This window comes from Lactuca virosa, chromosome 8, assembly GCF_052849685.1.
Source record: "Lactuca virosa cultivar CGN04683 chromosome 8, Lactuca_virosa_CGN04683_v6, whole genome shotgun sequence".
Classification (NCBI taxonomy): Eukaryota; Viridiplantae; Streptophyta; class Magnoliopsida; order Asterales; family Asteraceae; genus Lactuca; species Lactuca virosa.
Window position 1 is genome coordinate 356139916 of NC_136433.1, and position 16256 is coordinate 356156171.

Consider the following 16256-nt stretch of genomic DNA (forward strand, 5'->3'; position numbering starts at 1 on the left):
AGAACATTTCAGTAGTACGCGACTTTCCCGACATCTTTTCGGAAGAACTCCCTGGATTACCTCCGCAACGTCAAGTCGAGTTCAGAATCGACTTAGTTCCAGGGGCTACCCCCGTAGCCAAATCGCCCTATCGTCTAGCACCTGCAGAGATGCAAGAACTGTCCTGTCAACTTAACGAACTGCTCAGCAAGGGCTTTATAAGACCAAGCTTCTCACCCTGGGGAGCTCCAGTCTTGTTCGTCAAGAAGAAAGACGGATCGTTTCGTATGTGCTTCGAGTACTGGGAGCTCAACAAACTGACCGTCAAAAATCGTTACCCTCTGCCTCGCATTGACGATTTATTTGATCAACTGCAAGGGGCGAACTTCTTTTCAAAAATCGACTTAAGATCCGGATATCACTAGCTACGAGTGCTAGGGGAGGATGTTCTGAAGACAGCCTTCCGAACTCGTTATGGGCACTACGAATTCGTAGTGATGCTGTTCAGATTAACTAACGCACCCGCAATATTCATGGATTTAATGAATAGGGTGTGTCGTCCTTACTTGGATCAGTTCGTCATCGTCTTCATCGATGACATACTTATCTATTCTCGTAGTAAGGAGGAGCATGGTCGACATCTGCGACAGGTCTTAGAAACACTGCGTTCGGGGAAGCTCTATGTGAAGTTCTCGAAATGTGAATTTTGGATCAGAAGAGTCGAATTCTTAGGGCACATGGTTAGCGAAGAGGGAATTCACGTGGACCCTTCCAAAATCAAAGCCATTGAGAACTGGTCAGCACCAAAGACGCCTACATAAATTCATCAATTTCTAGGCCTCGCTGCCTACTATCGCAGGTTCATTCAGAACTTCTCACGAATTGCAAAACCCCTCACGACTTTGACCCAGAAGCGTGTGGCCTTTGACTGGGAAGAGAAGTAGGAGAGAGCATTCCAAACGCTAAAGCGAGCCTTGTGCACCGCACCACTACTATCCCTCCCCGAAGGGATATAAGACTTTGTTATCTATTGCGATGCGTCAAATCAAGGGCTCGGATGTGTTCTGATGCAACGAGGTAAGGTCATCGCCTACGCCTCGAGACAGCTGAAGACACATGACGTTAACTACACCATACACGATCTTGAACTAGGAACAGTTGTGTTTGCTCTGAAGATCTGGAGACACTACCTGTATGGTACAAAAAGCACTATCTTTACAGACCACAAAAACCTACAACATATATTCGACCAGAAGGAGCTCAACATGAGACAACGACGGTGGGTCGAGCTACTCAGTGATTACGAATGGGAAATTCGTTATCATCTGGGTAAGGCCAACGTAGTAGCTGACGCCCTAAGTCGGAAAGAATACTCTGGTCGTAGGGTCAAATCATTGACCATGACTATCCACTCACACTTGTTCATGCAAATTAAGGAGGCTCAGCTCGACTCTTTGAAACCTGAAAATGAGGCTGGTAAATCCTTGCGAGGGATGGATAAGAACTTAGAAGTCAAGGGTGGCGGAGCTTATTATCTCATGGATCAGATCTGGACACCGAAACACGGTGGTTTCAGAGACTTGGTCATGACCGAGGCACAGAAGACTCGTTATTCCGTCCACCCAGGTTCAGATAAGATGTATCTGGATCTTAAAAAGCTATACTGGTGGCCTAACATGAAATCAGAGATTGCTACCTTCGTAAGTAAATGCCTAACTTGCGCCAAGGTCAAGGTCGAATACTAGAAACCCTCAGGTCTACTACAACAACCGGATATACCGGAATGGAAGTGGGAGTGGATCACTATGGACTTCATAACCAAGTTGCCCAAGACAACGGGTGGACTTGATACCATATGGGTCATCGTCGACAGATTGACCAAGTCCGCACACTTCCTGCCTATAAAAGAAACAGACAAGATGGAGAAACTTACTAGAACCTACATTCGGGAGATTGTACGACTGCACGGTGTTCCCATATCCATTATCTCATACAGAGATAGTAGATTCACTTCGAGGTTCTGGCAGTCGCTACAAAGTTCCCTAGGAACTAGGCTGGACATGAGTACAGCCTACCATCCACAGACCGATGGACAAAGTGAGAGGACTATCCAAACCTTGGAAGATATGTTGCGAGCCTATGTGATCGACTTTGAGAAAGCATGGGATACTCATTTACCCCTTGTCGAATTTTCCTACAACAACAGTTATCACACGAGCATAAAGGCTGCTCCATTCGAGGCCCTCTATGGCCGAAAGTGCAGATCCCCTCTGTGTTGGGCTGAGGTGGGTGATACCCAGTTAGCTAAAGGACGAGTTCCTGACAGCACTCTCACGGGTCCGGAGATTATTCGGGAGACGATAGAGATGATCGTTCAGATTCGTGAACGATTGAAAGGCTCTAGAGACCGACAGAAGAGCTACACATATAAACGAAGGAAATTGTTGGAATTCCAGGTGGGAGACCATGTTCTATTCAAGGTCTCACCCTAGAAGGGCTTAATACGCTTTGGAAAGCGTGGAAAGCTAAATCCAAGATACATAGGGCCTTTCGAGATTCTCGCAAGAATTGGCCCTATAGCTTACAAACTTAACTTACCTCGTGAACTCAGTAACATACATTCTACTTTCCACGTCTCGAACTTGAAAAAGTGTCTGTCCGACGAGACTCTTGTAATCACACTCGACGAGATCGAGATCAACGAGAGCCTCAACTTCGTGGAAGAACCTGTAGAGATCATGGACCACGAGGTCAAGCAAACGAAACAAAGTCGTATCCCGATAGTGAAGGTTCGCTGGAACGCCAAGCGAGGACCTGAATTCACGTGGGAGCGAGAGGATCAGATGAAACTGAAATATCCTTATCTTTTTACATAGTTATTTGTAACTACTAATTTGCTTAAACTCTAATTTCGGGACAAAATTCCTTCTAACGGGGGGATGATGTGAGAACCCGAAATTTCTATTCTGTACAACCATTCACTTCAATAGAAGTCAGAACTGTTTCTGCTAATTGTTAAGCTTTTTGGAGTTAGTTTGAGTGTTTTAAAGCTTAGTACTTCAAGAGATAACAGGAGAGAGGATACCCTAGGGCTTATTGTGCATAAAAAAAGTCTCAAAACTCCAAGAGTTTGGAGCTTACGGCCCAAACATGGTGTTTACGGCCGTAAACTCTAAAGAGTATAAATATGACACTTAGTCATTTTTATCACTTTTGCACAATTTCAAGACTAGAACTCGAAATCCTCTCAAGTATCATCCGATTTTCCTTCTTGATCTTCAACTTTGTAAGTGTTTCTTGCCTTAATTAGTTGATATCCTTCATCATCTAGTGATCTTATATGATTTCATCCATGAAATCATTCCATTTGTGTAGATCTTCAAGTGTTCTTCATTTCACCAAGAACACACACTAGTGTTCTTGGACTTTAAACACCCTTACAAGCTTCTTTATAGTAATTGCTCTTACCTTGGCTTGTTATAGGCTTGATACACTTGTTAAACAACTAGAAAACAACAAAGAAACACATGATCAAAGGAGTTTACGGTCAAGACATGTTCTTGGACCATAAACCCTAATGAAAGGGCCATTGTGAGCCCTAGTCCCTTACCAAGCCTTCGATACTAGTCTAGATCACATCCTTGAAGTGTTTAGGACCTTAAACATCAAAAAGACAAAGAACCATTTGATTTTACGGCCGTAAACCCATGGAGAAATGGTCCATGGGACGTAAACTCTATAAGTTGGTGCAATGGTGCCACAATCACTTCCTAAGGCTTAGACTTGAAGTTAGGATACGTCTTTAGGACTTATAAGACCTCAAAACACAAAATTGTAGAAGTTACCATGGGTTTATGGCCGTAAACCCATTGGGACCGTAAACCCAAAACCGTAATCCAAAAGAGTTTACCCTTGGACCTTAAACTCAAATGCAAGGCCCTACAACCCTTAGATGCAATCCTTGGTACTTATAGCACTTGAATCAAAGTGTTTTTCATGTCCTAGGGTGTCTTAACTTGGTTAATTAGTTGTTTAATGACTAATTGGATACATATATGTGTTATTATATGTTAACTAGGATCCTTGTGTGTGATCAAGTCTTCACTTGACACTTAGCATCCTATAACATCCGTTCATCCAAACCACTCACCACAGGTGAGTTCATACCCCTTAATCAACCTTTTAATTGATTTTAAATGCTTTTATGGGGGGGGGGGGGGATACAAGTTGAACTATTTTAGTTATTATATCAATGACATGTGATTAATAACTACCAAACAAGTGGATTTCTTACTTTTCAAACTGAGTTATCAAACAAACTACTTCAAACTGTTTTACAAACTCTTTTATATGTCAAATACTTTTATTAAACTCTTTTACATGTCAAATACTTTTATTAGACTCTTTTAAACTTATATTCTATTAATTGTGTATCTATATATAGTTATATAAGTAGGATTGAAAGGACTTAGGACTAATAGCTCACCCTACCTCATGTTCCTCGTTTGGTTGTGGACTTAGGGTATCGGTTGTTTGTTTGAAGGTCGTTTGAATCCTAGTTATATATTATGTATATGTATATAAATATAAAAGTTCATTCTTTCTATTCAATACCTTTGGGTAGCAAAGGTATACAAACATGTTCATACATGCAAACAACATTACTAGTAAACTATAATAGGCATGGTTTAGGAAGATACTAATACTATTACTAGAACAATGAAACATACAAGGAGTCAGTTCATACATACATACTAGACAGAGAAAGAACATACAATACAGCTAGTACATACTATACATTACAATACGGCTAGTACATACTATACATTACAATACAGCTAGTACATACTATACAATTATACAAAGGAACATACAATTACGAACAACAGAGAGAACATACATACATACTAGACAGGGAGAGAACACACAATACAGCTAGTACACACAATACATATACAAGAATACTACTACAGTTATGTGAGCCACGTAACGGGGCATGACATCACCTGTCATGGCTCGTTTTGTATCCAGAATCTCCTTAAGTGGAGAGCGTTGAGTTTGTGTATAGATCTATACTGGATTGACTATCCTACTCTTGTTGCTCGCTACAGTGGGACTTGTAAGTCTATGGGTGCCAAAAGTCATTTCTTCCGACGTCTTACATCGTCGTGTTTCTAGTCGGTAGTATGGTACAGGCCGATCACATAGTACTTTAAATAACAATCGGTTTAAGGTAGTTAGTACAGAAGTAGTTACTTAATACAACACTACAGTCTTACATACAAACAATTGATGCCTTGGTAGAAGGCTACTTTTAGTAGAAAACATAGGGTTTTCTAGGAGAGTTTAAACACTTACAAACCTTTTCAAACTTTTACAAACTTACACATCACATACTTACAAACACTTTCATACAAATGCAGACACTAAAATACTTATGATCTCACCAGCTTTAAAGCTGATAAACTCTTTCAAAATAACTTATATTCTCAGGTCACCAGTAGACAGGTACCGGTGCCAGGTTTTGAGAAGATGGAGCTCGTGGAAGACTCATCTTTTATTTCGATTCATATTTTTGGTGTCTATTAACTTGACATAACACACTTGTATTAAATTATATTATTAATGCATTGGATGATGTTGTTGCTTGTTTACTACTATTCATTGTTGTGATACTGAACATGACGTCCTCCACCCCCAAACGATTCCGCCGTTCCGCTTTTGGGGTGCGACAAAAGTCTCATAGAAACTTAAGTCAAAGTTGAAGACTAGGACTAGTATACTTGATTCCTCAATCTCGCTTGAATCTCGGAATCACCCCATAGAATGCCAATAAACCGGTAAAACTGAATTACAGACATTATTGTTTTTTTTAACAAGGAAAGAGTTTTGAAACTCTATTATAATTTGAAATCTCAAATAATTCAATTTATTTTGATATCCAAATATTTATTAAATCTCAAGACCCTAAAAACCCTAAAAACCCTAAAATCTCAAATTTATAAACTTTAACACCTAAAAATCCATAAAATTTGGTATGGACTATATAATATCAATTTAAAATAACTCAATTTTTAAAATATAACCAAGGAGAAATAAAATTTAAGTCATTAGTATTTAACCTTATTTTCTAAACAAAAAATCCAGATTTTATGTGTAAAATCTATATTAAGGTGCATATTTTATAAAAAATTGATATTTTTATAAAGAATTTGAAATTTATAAAAATGGAAGAGAGGGAAACTCTCTCTCCTCCTTCATAATTTCGTGCTCCTTCTTCCAAGATAACTCTTCCCAAAAAAATTTAATCACTCTTCACTTTACTCTCATACTTTCTCTCTCATACTCCACCTCCTCTTTCATTTCTCTCTCACACTCTCACACATATTTTCTCTCTTCCTCTCTCTATGAACCACAAAAATTTCCAGAAAAAAAGTCGAAGAACACTCATGATGCTCAAAATCTTCATCATCTAGTGGTGTTCATTAAGGTAGAACACGATTTCCTTTCATTTTCCTTCAAGTTTTCATGGATTTTCTTACATTTCCTTGTTCTTCTACACCATTCTCTTAGAAATTTTGTGTGAATGTTCATTCACTTCAGTTTTGATGATGATGGTGGTAGATTTTCACCAAAAACATCTAGCATGTTACAAAATGGTGAAGATCCATGACCTAAACCTAAGTCAAAACCATGGAAATGCACTTTTCTACACGTTTTGGTGGAAAATCACCACATGCATCCAAAATTTCCTTTCAAAAACGAATCTTGAACATTTCAAACTCATGAATGATCTTCAAACAAACATGCATGTTATGATCTTCAAGCTTAGAAGCTAGATCATCAAAGTATGTTGTTAAAAGCTTTCAAATATGTTCATGAAGGATTTATTTCCAAATAAATATCTAAAACTCTTTTTCCGACCAAATCCGATTTTTCCCAAATTCCCATCAACAAGATAAGATGATCTGTAAATTTCCAGAAAATAATTCGTTTATCTCGAATTATTAAAATTATTGCAAGAAAATAGAGCAATAATTTATATAAAATACTTTCTGAGATCTATAAATCCTAGATAAATTCCTGGATGACCCCTAAGGTAAACAATGACCTCTAATTAAGTTTCATCAATTTTTATTACTGTTTAGTATGGTTTTGAAGTTTTTTTTGTTTAGCTCCAATAAATCATAAAACCACTTTAGAAAATCTGAAATGGCTATGTAATAATTTTTGCAGCTCCAACTCTATGTGGAAGACTTAGAAAAATATTTTTAGAATTTTTGATAATGCATTCCTATTTTTACCCGATTTTTTTAATTATAATGGTCTAAAAACAGGAAAAATAGCTTTGCTCATCCAAAATTAAAGAAAATTTTCCATAACACCTTATAAAACATTAGGATGCTACATAAAAATTTTGATGATTTTTCACTTCTGTATGCTATTTTTCTTCTATTTTCCCAAGATTAAATACACTTAAATCCATTTTTTTATTAGAATAAATGCACAAAAATCATAGAATTGGGTTAAATAGTTTATAAATATATTTTTATATTTTTCCCAACTTAATAATGTTTAATAACAGTAATAAAAAAAGTTTGGGTAATTTTGGAAACTGTTTTCTATTTATCCCCATTTTTTTTATTAGAATAAATGCACAAAAATCATAACATTGGGTTAAACAGTTTATAAATCCATTTTTATATTTTTCCCAACTTACGAATGTTTAATAACAGTAATACAAAAAGTTTCGGTAATTTTGGAAACTGTTTTCTATTTATCTCCATTTTTATTAAAATAAATGCACAAAAATCAAAAAATTGGGTTAAACAGCTTAGACATCGATTTTTATATATTTTCCAGCTTAAGTACGTGTAATGGCAGTATTATAAAAATTTTCGGGAATTTTCTTAACTGATTGTTATTTTTCATGAATTTTTATCTATTTAGAGAATTATATATAAGAAAAATGGTTATACATATCTATAAACCATGCTAATTTATTTGGAAGTCTTTTAATGTAGTTAGAACCAAAATCTGAAGTTCGGTAATATTTATTAACTGTTTAGTATTTTTCATAATTTTATGGTTATTCAAGAAACTAAAATGGTGAAAAATAGTTAGATAAATCAAAACTTCAAGAAAATTTATCTTGAGGTCTTTGACTTCAATTAAAACTGAAATGCAAAGTTTGGGAATTTTTATCATCTGGATTCTATTTTTCACGAATTTATATTGTTATGAAGGCACAACAATTTGGAAAAATAGTTAGTCACATCAAAAATTCAAAATAAAATTTCTGGAAGACGTCTACTGTATTTGGAACAAAAATATAAAATTTGATGAAATTTGGAAACTGTTTGATAATATTTTTGGATTTTTAGGAGTTTAAAAGACCTTTAAATGTATTGAAATACCTTCAATTAATATTACAAAAATATGGAAAATGATATCCAAAATTATCTTAATCACATGAGTTATAAAATTTCACCATTTCAGAAAAATGTTTGTAACTTAACAATATTAAATTTTGAAACATCATTGGCATAATTCTATTGTAATAATAATTATACTAGTATTGGATTTCAATTAGAGACTCATTACTGTGTAACATCGTTGTAGGAAAACGATACTGGTACGAGTGGAGCGTAGTTCAAGGCACCATTTACATCATCTCAATACATATTGTGAGTATTCACCACTCCCCTATTTTCGGTTTTTAAATGTTTTGGTAATTTTGGAAACTGTTTTCTATTTATCTCCATTTTTATTAAAATAAATGCACAAAAATCATAAAATTGGGTTAAACAGCTTAGACATCGATTTTTATATATTTCCCAGCTTAAGTACGTGTAATGGCAGTATTATAAAAATTTTGGGGAATTTTCTTAACTGATTGTTATTTTTCATGAATTTTTATCTATTTAGAGAATTATATATAAGAAAAATGGTTATACATATCTATAAACCATGCTAATTTATTTGGAAGTCTTTCAATGTAGTTAGAACCAAAATCTGAAGTTCCGTAATATTTATTAACTGTTTAGTATTTTTCATGATTTTATGGTTATTCAAGAAACTAAAATGGTGAAAAATAGTTAGATAAATCAAAACTTCAAGAAAATTTATCTTGAGGTCTTTGACTTCAATTAAAACTGAAATGCAAAGTTTGGGAATTTTTATCATCTGGATTCTATTTTTCACGAATTTATATTTTTATGAAGGCACAACAATTTGGAAAAATAGTTAATCACATCAAAAATTCAAAATAAAATTTCTGGAAGACGTCTACTGTATTTGGAACAAAAATATAAAAGTTGATGAAATTTGGAAACTGTTTGATAATATTTTTAGATTTTTAGGAGTTTAAAAGACCTTTAAATGTATTGAAATACCCTCAATTAATATTACAAAAATATGGAAAACGATATCCAAAATTATCTTAATCACATGAGTTATAAAATTTCACCATTTCAGAAAAATGTTTGTAACTTAACAATATTAAATTTTGAAACATCATTGGCATAATTCTATTGTAATAATAATTATACTAGTATTGGATTTCAATTAGAGACTCATTACTGTGTAACATCGTTGTAGGAAAACGATAGTGGTACGAGTGGAGCGTAGTTCAAGGCACCATTTGCATCATCTCAATACATATTGTGAGTATTCACCACTCCCCTATTTTCGGTTTTTAAATGTTTTGGGGTGGAAAAGCATGTCCTAAACTTTTTATGTTCGTTGTGTTTATTTTGACTCGTATGAAACTTGGTTGCTATATTTCGTATGTATGTGTATGTTACTTTAATTCATGAGGACTGTATCGTGGTTAAGTCCCTGGAATCTCTAGACACAACTCATTAACTCTTTTGAGCCTATGGTTATTATGGATAACGCTATCAGGAGGTAGACAACTCCTCACGCGCACGATTCGCTTGGGTGCATTTTTCCATTTTATACACTATGTTTGCGATACACATAGTACTCAATAGGGCACGATTCGGTCATTAGGCTTGGGTGAACTCATGAATGGAAACTTCATGCACATACGAATCTTTATGCACGTACCAAACTTGTATTCTCATGTTAGCAACGACACTTGTATACTTATTTACTTGTTTTAGCAATGAAATTGTTTTCTCCTTGTAACAACGAATATTATTTCGATTCTTGAAAACTCATTTTAGCAATATACTTTTATTTATGGAAACTTTTATCAAAACTTGATTTCGATTCATGAAACCAATATTATTATTTTAATCTGTGAGTACTCACCAACTATTTTTATAGTTGACGCTCGTTTTACATGCTTTTTCAGGAATCATCAAGTAAGTGGCACTTAGGGACACATCACTTTTAGGAGCATTCACATGTGTTGTATTTCAATTTACATTGTAATTCTTTTAAAAGTTGTTCAATTCTATTGTAAATTTGTAATGATTTTTAATACTATGGTTGGTGTTGTCTTTTAACTTTTGCTATGAAACCCTTTGTACTGCCACGCCCCGTGTTTCCGCTTTAGCGGGGTGTGACAAGTGGTAATTTGGGCAGGTCTGTTGAGTATACGGCGACAAGGTTTCGGAGGGCAAGGTACTCCTCGCATGAGTACTTCGGGGTTTAGAAAACAAGAGACAATTGTGAGGTCTGGGTCGGGCTGTTGTTACAAGTGACGAAGGTTTCGTTAATCTGTCGGTTAAGGCGATGGATTTTGAAACACATGAACTTGGTATGGTGAGGACCACGCGAATCCATGACGAATGATGACAACGAACTCTTTACAGAAACAAATGTTAAGCCGATTTGAAAGAAACGTTTGTTATACAATGGTGTATCCCGAGTGTGCTCGACAATGTATTCTGTGTAGACTTTCTAGTGCTTTTAGGTTTCTCCTTGATATTACCACCGCCACAAATTGTACCGCGATAAGCGAGTACTTACAGTGAAAGTGCTTTGATAACTAGTGTCAATACTTTATATTATGATCCTTCTCGGTACCTCTATGATCACCTGCCATATACAAGTTATGTATAATTAAGATGAATAAGACGGTCGACTGAGTAACTCTGCCCTAAATCCACAACCGAACAAGGAACAAGAAATGAGGCAGAATCACTCACTCTTAGTCTGCAAAATCTTAGCTATGCACAACCCTGATGTACATACTAAGCCATCACAGCTCACCGGTACTGATCTTTAGTTCTCTAACGAATGTTGTGACTTATTCAGACGAGTAAATAATTTATAATTCTTATATATATATTAAAGATGACCAACTCATTGAATAGTGAACATGCTGGTCTTTTGGCAAAACTGGTCCATAAGTTTTCATATTTTTAGTGGTTCAGATTTTTGGCACTAAAGTTTGTGATATTGGCAATTTGGTCCCTTAAATTAGTGGTGTAAAGATAAGGATGAGGCTGATACGTGTCATTCCCGCGCTCCCCCACCGGTTCTGCCTTATCTCCCCCCCCCCCCCCCCCCGTTTCTCATCCACTCATTTTGTAGGTTTTCTAATCTGATTTCCTTCACTCCAATATTACGATGACGGAAGGAGTCGACACAACGCTGGTACCGCCGCGAAGCGCTTCACAGAGCTGCGTTCACCCACCGGAAAAGCGCTTTAGAGAGTTACGTTTTACTTCAAAGAAGCGATTCAGTGTCTACTCATCGGATCTACTCGGAGCTTTCATACATGTAACTCATATGAAATTATACAAGTGATTAAAGTGTACAAGACGTTCTCCATCGTGTCGCCGATTCCGATGTTCTCCAGCATCACCGCCAAGCAGGCGATCCTTGATGCCGTGGACGATAGGTTATTCACATGTCTGTTTTCTTGTAATGAAGTTACAAAAGGCTGAATGTCAAATGTTTGTTTCTGTTTTTTAGATGTGTTGGGTTTAAGTGTTGCGTCTTGGGCTCGTTTATTAGTCCGTTTTGTTTACCCGGTTTGGGCCTGTCCAACCGTGGATTATCATTAGGGTTAGCGTATATATTATGCATGCATGTATAGCTTTTAGGAAATTGTTCTCATTAATTACTTCTACATTGTAACCCTAACACACCTCTACAGTTGAAGTTCTTCATCGAGCTCTTCTGAGGTGTGAGATATTAATCATTCGAAACCATTTGATCCATTCTTGTGTTCTTTACTTGATAAATATTGTTTTTCTGTTTAGAATCTATCGATGTATAACGCAATATTCCCATCAATTGGTATCATAGCAGGAGACTGTGTAATACATACGCATCTATTATGTTTGAAGAATCCTTTAGGGTTTCCGCTTTTATCAATATATAGAAGCTGTCTTCTTCTTGTCGACAGTATCTCTTGTGTTTGATAAAACCCTAAGTTAATCTTTATAAGTCTGAATCTAACAGATTAAAAGAAAAAGGTTCATCATGTCTCACGACGACTCTCAAATCAATCCGATCAACATCTCGAACAGTATAGGATCCACTACAAGGGTTCCCATTCTTTATACTCAAGATTATGAAGTATGGGCGCATCACTTCGAAGACTATGTCGTTGGATCTGAAGATAATGGCTATCTTATCTGGGAAGCAATAACATTGGGTCTGTTTGTTCACTTTTGGAACAAACAGAACGGTCAAGACTCAAAAAGAGTATAACCAACTCCTGGCAGACGTAGATAAGATCCCTCAAGATGAAAAAGACAAGGTGTTATACAACGTTAAAGCCATGAGGATGATCTAATTCGCTTTGCAATCCGACACTTTTCGTCTGGTAAGTTCATGTACAACAGCTAAAGAAATATGGGATAGGTTGAAAGAATTATATTCAACTGATGAGGATCAAGAGCACTCGATCCAAACCCTATTGCTCTCTGAATTCGGTGCTTTCGAACAAAAACCTGAAGAGAAGCTCGTTCAGACATTCGATCGTTTCAACCATCTGCTCAGCTAGATGATGAAGCATGACATTGAAAGGATGGTGATTGAACAAAATGTTACCTTTATGAATGGCTTAAGGCCCAAATGGATGGCAATGGTCTCGACTATGAAGGCTCATGATCAATTTAAATCATATTCGATGGCGAAACTGATGGGTATACTCAAATCTCATGAAAGTGTGGTGTCAAAGGAGGAATCTGATATGTCAGAGTGTGATCTGTCCAGTGAGGAATATGCAATAATGGTTACAAAACCAAAGAAGTTTGCTTACAGAAAGTTCCCGATCAATAAGAATCAAAACTGGCAGGGAAGCTACAGTTCGGAAAAGGTGAAAGAAGAAACCAAGAACTCCTCTCAAAAGGACGACGAAAAGAAGGAGAGTAAGATTGTGGGAGACTCTGTGTTGAGAGAAAAACTTAGAGACACACTTGAACAAACGTTAGAACAAGTAGATTGCGGAATAGTTAATCTCAAAGGATCTAAAAGCTCAACAATAATATTAATAAGTTAGAGTTAGATAGTTAGAGAGTTAGTTGCGGAAAAGTAAAGAAATAGAAATGACAACAATTGTTATATCAAGTATACACATAAGTTGATTCATAACAAGGAATGCATTCAAACCAAGTTAATAAGGAAGATCAAACTTAGTGATTAAGTCATAAAAGACTTGCTCCGAAGAGAGGTTATAATCAGTTGTATTCTAGTAAGATTTGAGAGTAAGAATGGATGCATAGTAAGATAGAGAGATAGAAAAGATAACTTCAGAGATGTGTATTCAGAATAGATAGATGTGTGTCTTTGAATACAAGAGAATGAGCTCTATTTATAGAGACTCACGAAGTACACTAGATTACATCTCTAACAGTAGCCATGCAAGGCATACTGGATAATAGAGTGTATTACAACAAAAGATAAGTAAAGTAATCTAGTAAAGAGACTGCGGTAGGTAGAGACTCCGGATGCGGTTGCTGATGAAGGAGCTTGACTGCTGGTGCTTGTCGGCTGCAGTAGCTGAAGATCAAGAGGGTCACTTTTATGATTCAACAATTTCCCCCTAAGTGACCTCTTTAACTTTTGTTCAGCTATCAAGTTGAAGAAACTTGATCAGGATCCACCAAAACTTCCTGATGTTTTCCAACCAGATGATTCTCCTTAAAATCTCGAACTTGACTTCTGCAGTAGTGTGCTTCGATTTTTCAACTACGGTTCGGCAGATATCAAGGTGCTTCCTGGTGAGGCAATGCATGGCAGTCATAGGAATGAAGTATTTGACATTATCGATCTTCCTTTTGAAAATGACTCCAAGTTCAGGAAAGTTGGTTGCACCTAAGGATCTTTCTTGATATCCTTCGGTAGGCATTGGTGTAGGGTCGAGAGGTGGCAGATCAAATTTCTTGGCCATGGTGGGGTAGATGTCTGCATCGATTTTAGCAAAATCGCAAAAAGTTTCCTTCAAGAAAATATTAGCCCTTTCAAGTGCAATCTTCATCTTCGGATGCTTCTCCGACTTGTTCTAGAACACCTTTGCAATGAGAAAGACTTATTTCGGATTCATACAGGGGAAGTCAGCTTGGGTGCGAACATAGTCGTGTTCCCCTCTAGTGAGGGTGTACTGGATGAAGTCAGCCTTCATGAACTTCCAAATCTTGTAGTTCTTGACTGCGGATGGTCTATCGTTAGACCATATTTTCTCAATGGGAGAGGCATGCTTAGCATAAAAAAGACTAAGTCTCTTAAATTCCATTGGCAGTCTTTTGTGGTCTGGAAGGCTACGGTCGAATTGCTCAAACACTATGAAGTATTTGGCATTAGGGGAGATTGGAACATCCCAGTAGCCATCCGAAGGGGGTTCAGCATAGGTGAGGTGAGGTCTGTAGTCTTCATCCACCAGTCTGCGGTGAGGATTGATGCAAGAGTTTATCAAGGATTCGTCCATGATGGTATCAAAACCGCATTCTCTCCATATGAGCTCAGCCAGTTTAGCTGCCTTCCAATCTTTTTTCCTTTGGGTGGTGGCAGGAGACTCATTTGAGCTTGGGTAGGCCATGTGCTCAACCAGGTTTTTGAAGTGAGGTGGAGTCTCTGGTTTCTCAGGATTGATCTCCTCTTGCGGTGGAGTGTTATGAGGTGGAGTATGATGAGATGGTTGCGGTGTAGGAATTTTTTCGGTGATGATGGGGGGACTCTGATGCTGTGAGATGGAGTGATGTGAATGATGGAGTTCTTCTTCACTCCCCTCTCTTGAGGAATGCAACCCCGGAGCTTCCTCAAGCCATTGTCGAAGGCCGTCAACTTTGGCAATAACGTCTTGAAATTGAGCTTTGAGGGCATCTGCCAGTTGTTGATTATTGGGAATGGAGGAGTTGAAGAGCAGTCTATGAATTTCCTTGGTGAGCTGAAGAATCTCGGGACCATCGAAGTTGGAGGACAGGGATCGTTGCAGTCTATTGATTGTGTCTTGTAGAACTGAGATAGTGGACTCATACGCAGTGTGAGTCTCAGCTATCAGTTTTTGAGACTGTGTGGCTTGATCCACAATGGCTGCTTGGAGATCTTGCTTGATTGCGGTCAACTCAGAGATGAGGCGTTCCGCAGCAGCCATGAAGTCCTTGTGATCTGCCTGTCGATTGTTGTCAAGGTACCGGATTCCCATTTCAACTTTGAGAGAAATTCTCTCAGCAGCCAATCGTTCACGCGTTTCCAAGCGCTCTATCCATTCGATTAATGACTGCGGTCCAGGCAGGTCTTCTGGTTGCGGTTGGGTTGGCTTTACCGCAGCTAGAATTTGATCAACTTTTGCTTGTAAGCTCATAAATTCCTTTCTTGTGACAGCATTCTTCTTCTTTTTCTTCTTCTCTTTGGGTTTGGTAGTTAAATGGTGAGAGACACTGGATTCTTCTTCTTCATCGAACATATTTCTTTATGTCTGACTCAGTCACCAGAGTATAGTTCAACCATGAGTCATTTGATTCATCCCCATTAAATCCTTGGAATTGCACCGAAGTGTCCTTCGTGTTCACGGATCCTTGCACATTTGTGCTCACCGTGCCTAAACCACCTGCTGCGGATGTAAGCAGAGTAGGATTTCCTGAGCTTCCTTGGTCTCCTTGACCCGTAGTCAAGTTTGGCCTCGACTCAGTTCTGGCTAGGGCGGAAGAAGTGCCCTGCGGTTGGGGAGGTGTTTGAAGTGTTTGGGTTACGTTCAATAGGATGGAGTGCAACTCCTCAGAAGAAAAGAAATGCAGTCGGGAAGCCCTGGAGACCTTAGGGCGTGCACCAGTGTCATCCTCTTGGGAGTGAACTGGGGGGGAGTCTCCACGATACGGTGAATCAGACTCACTTTCTGAGTCTGATTGGAA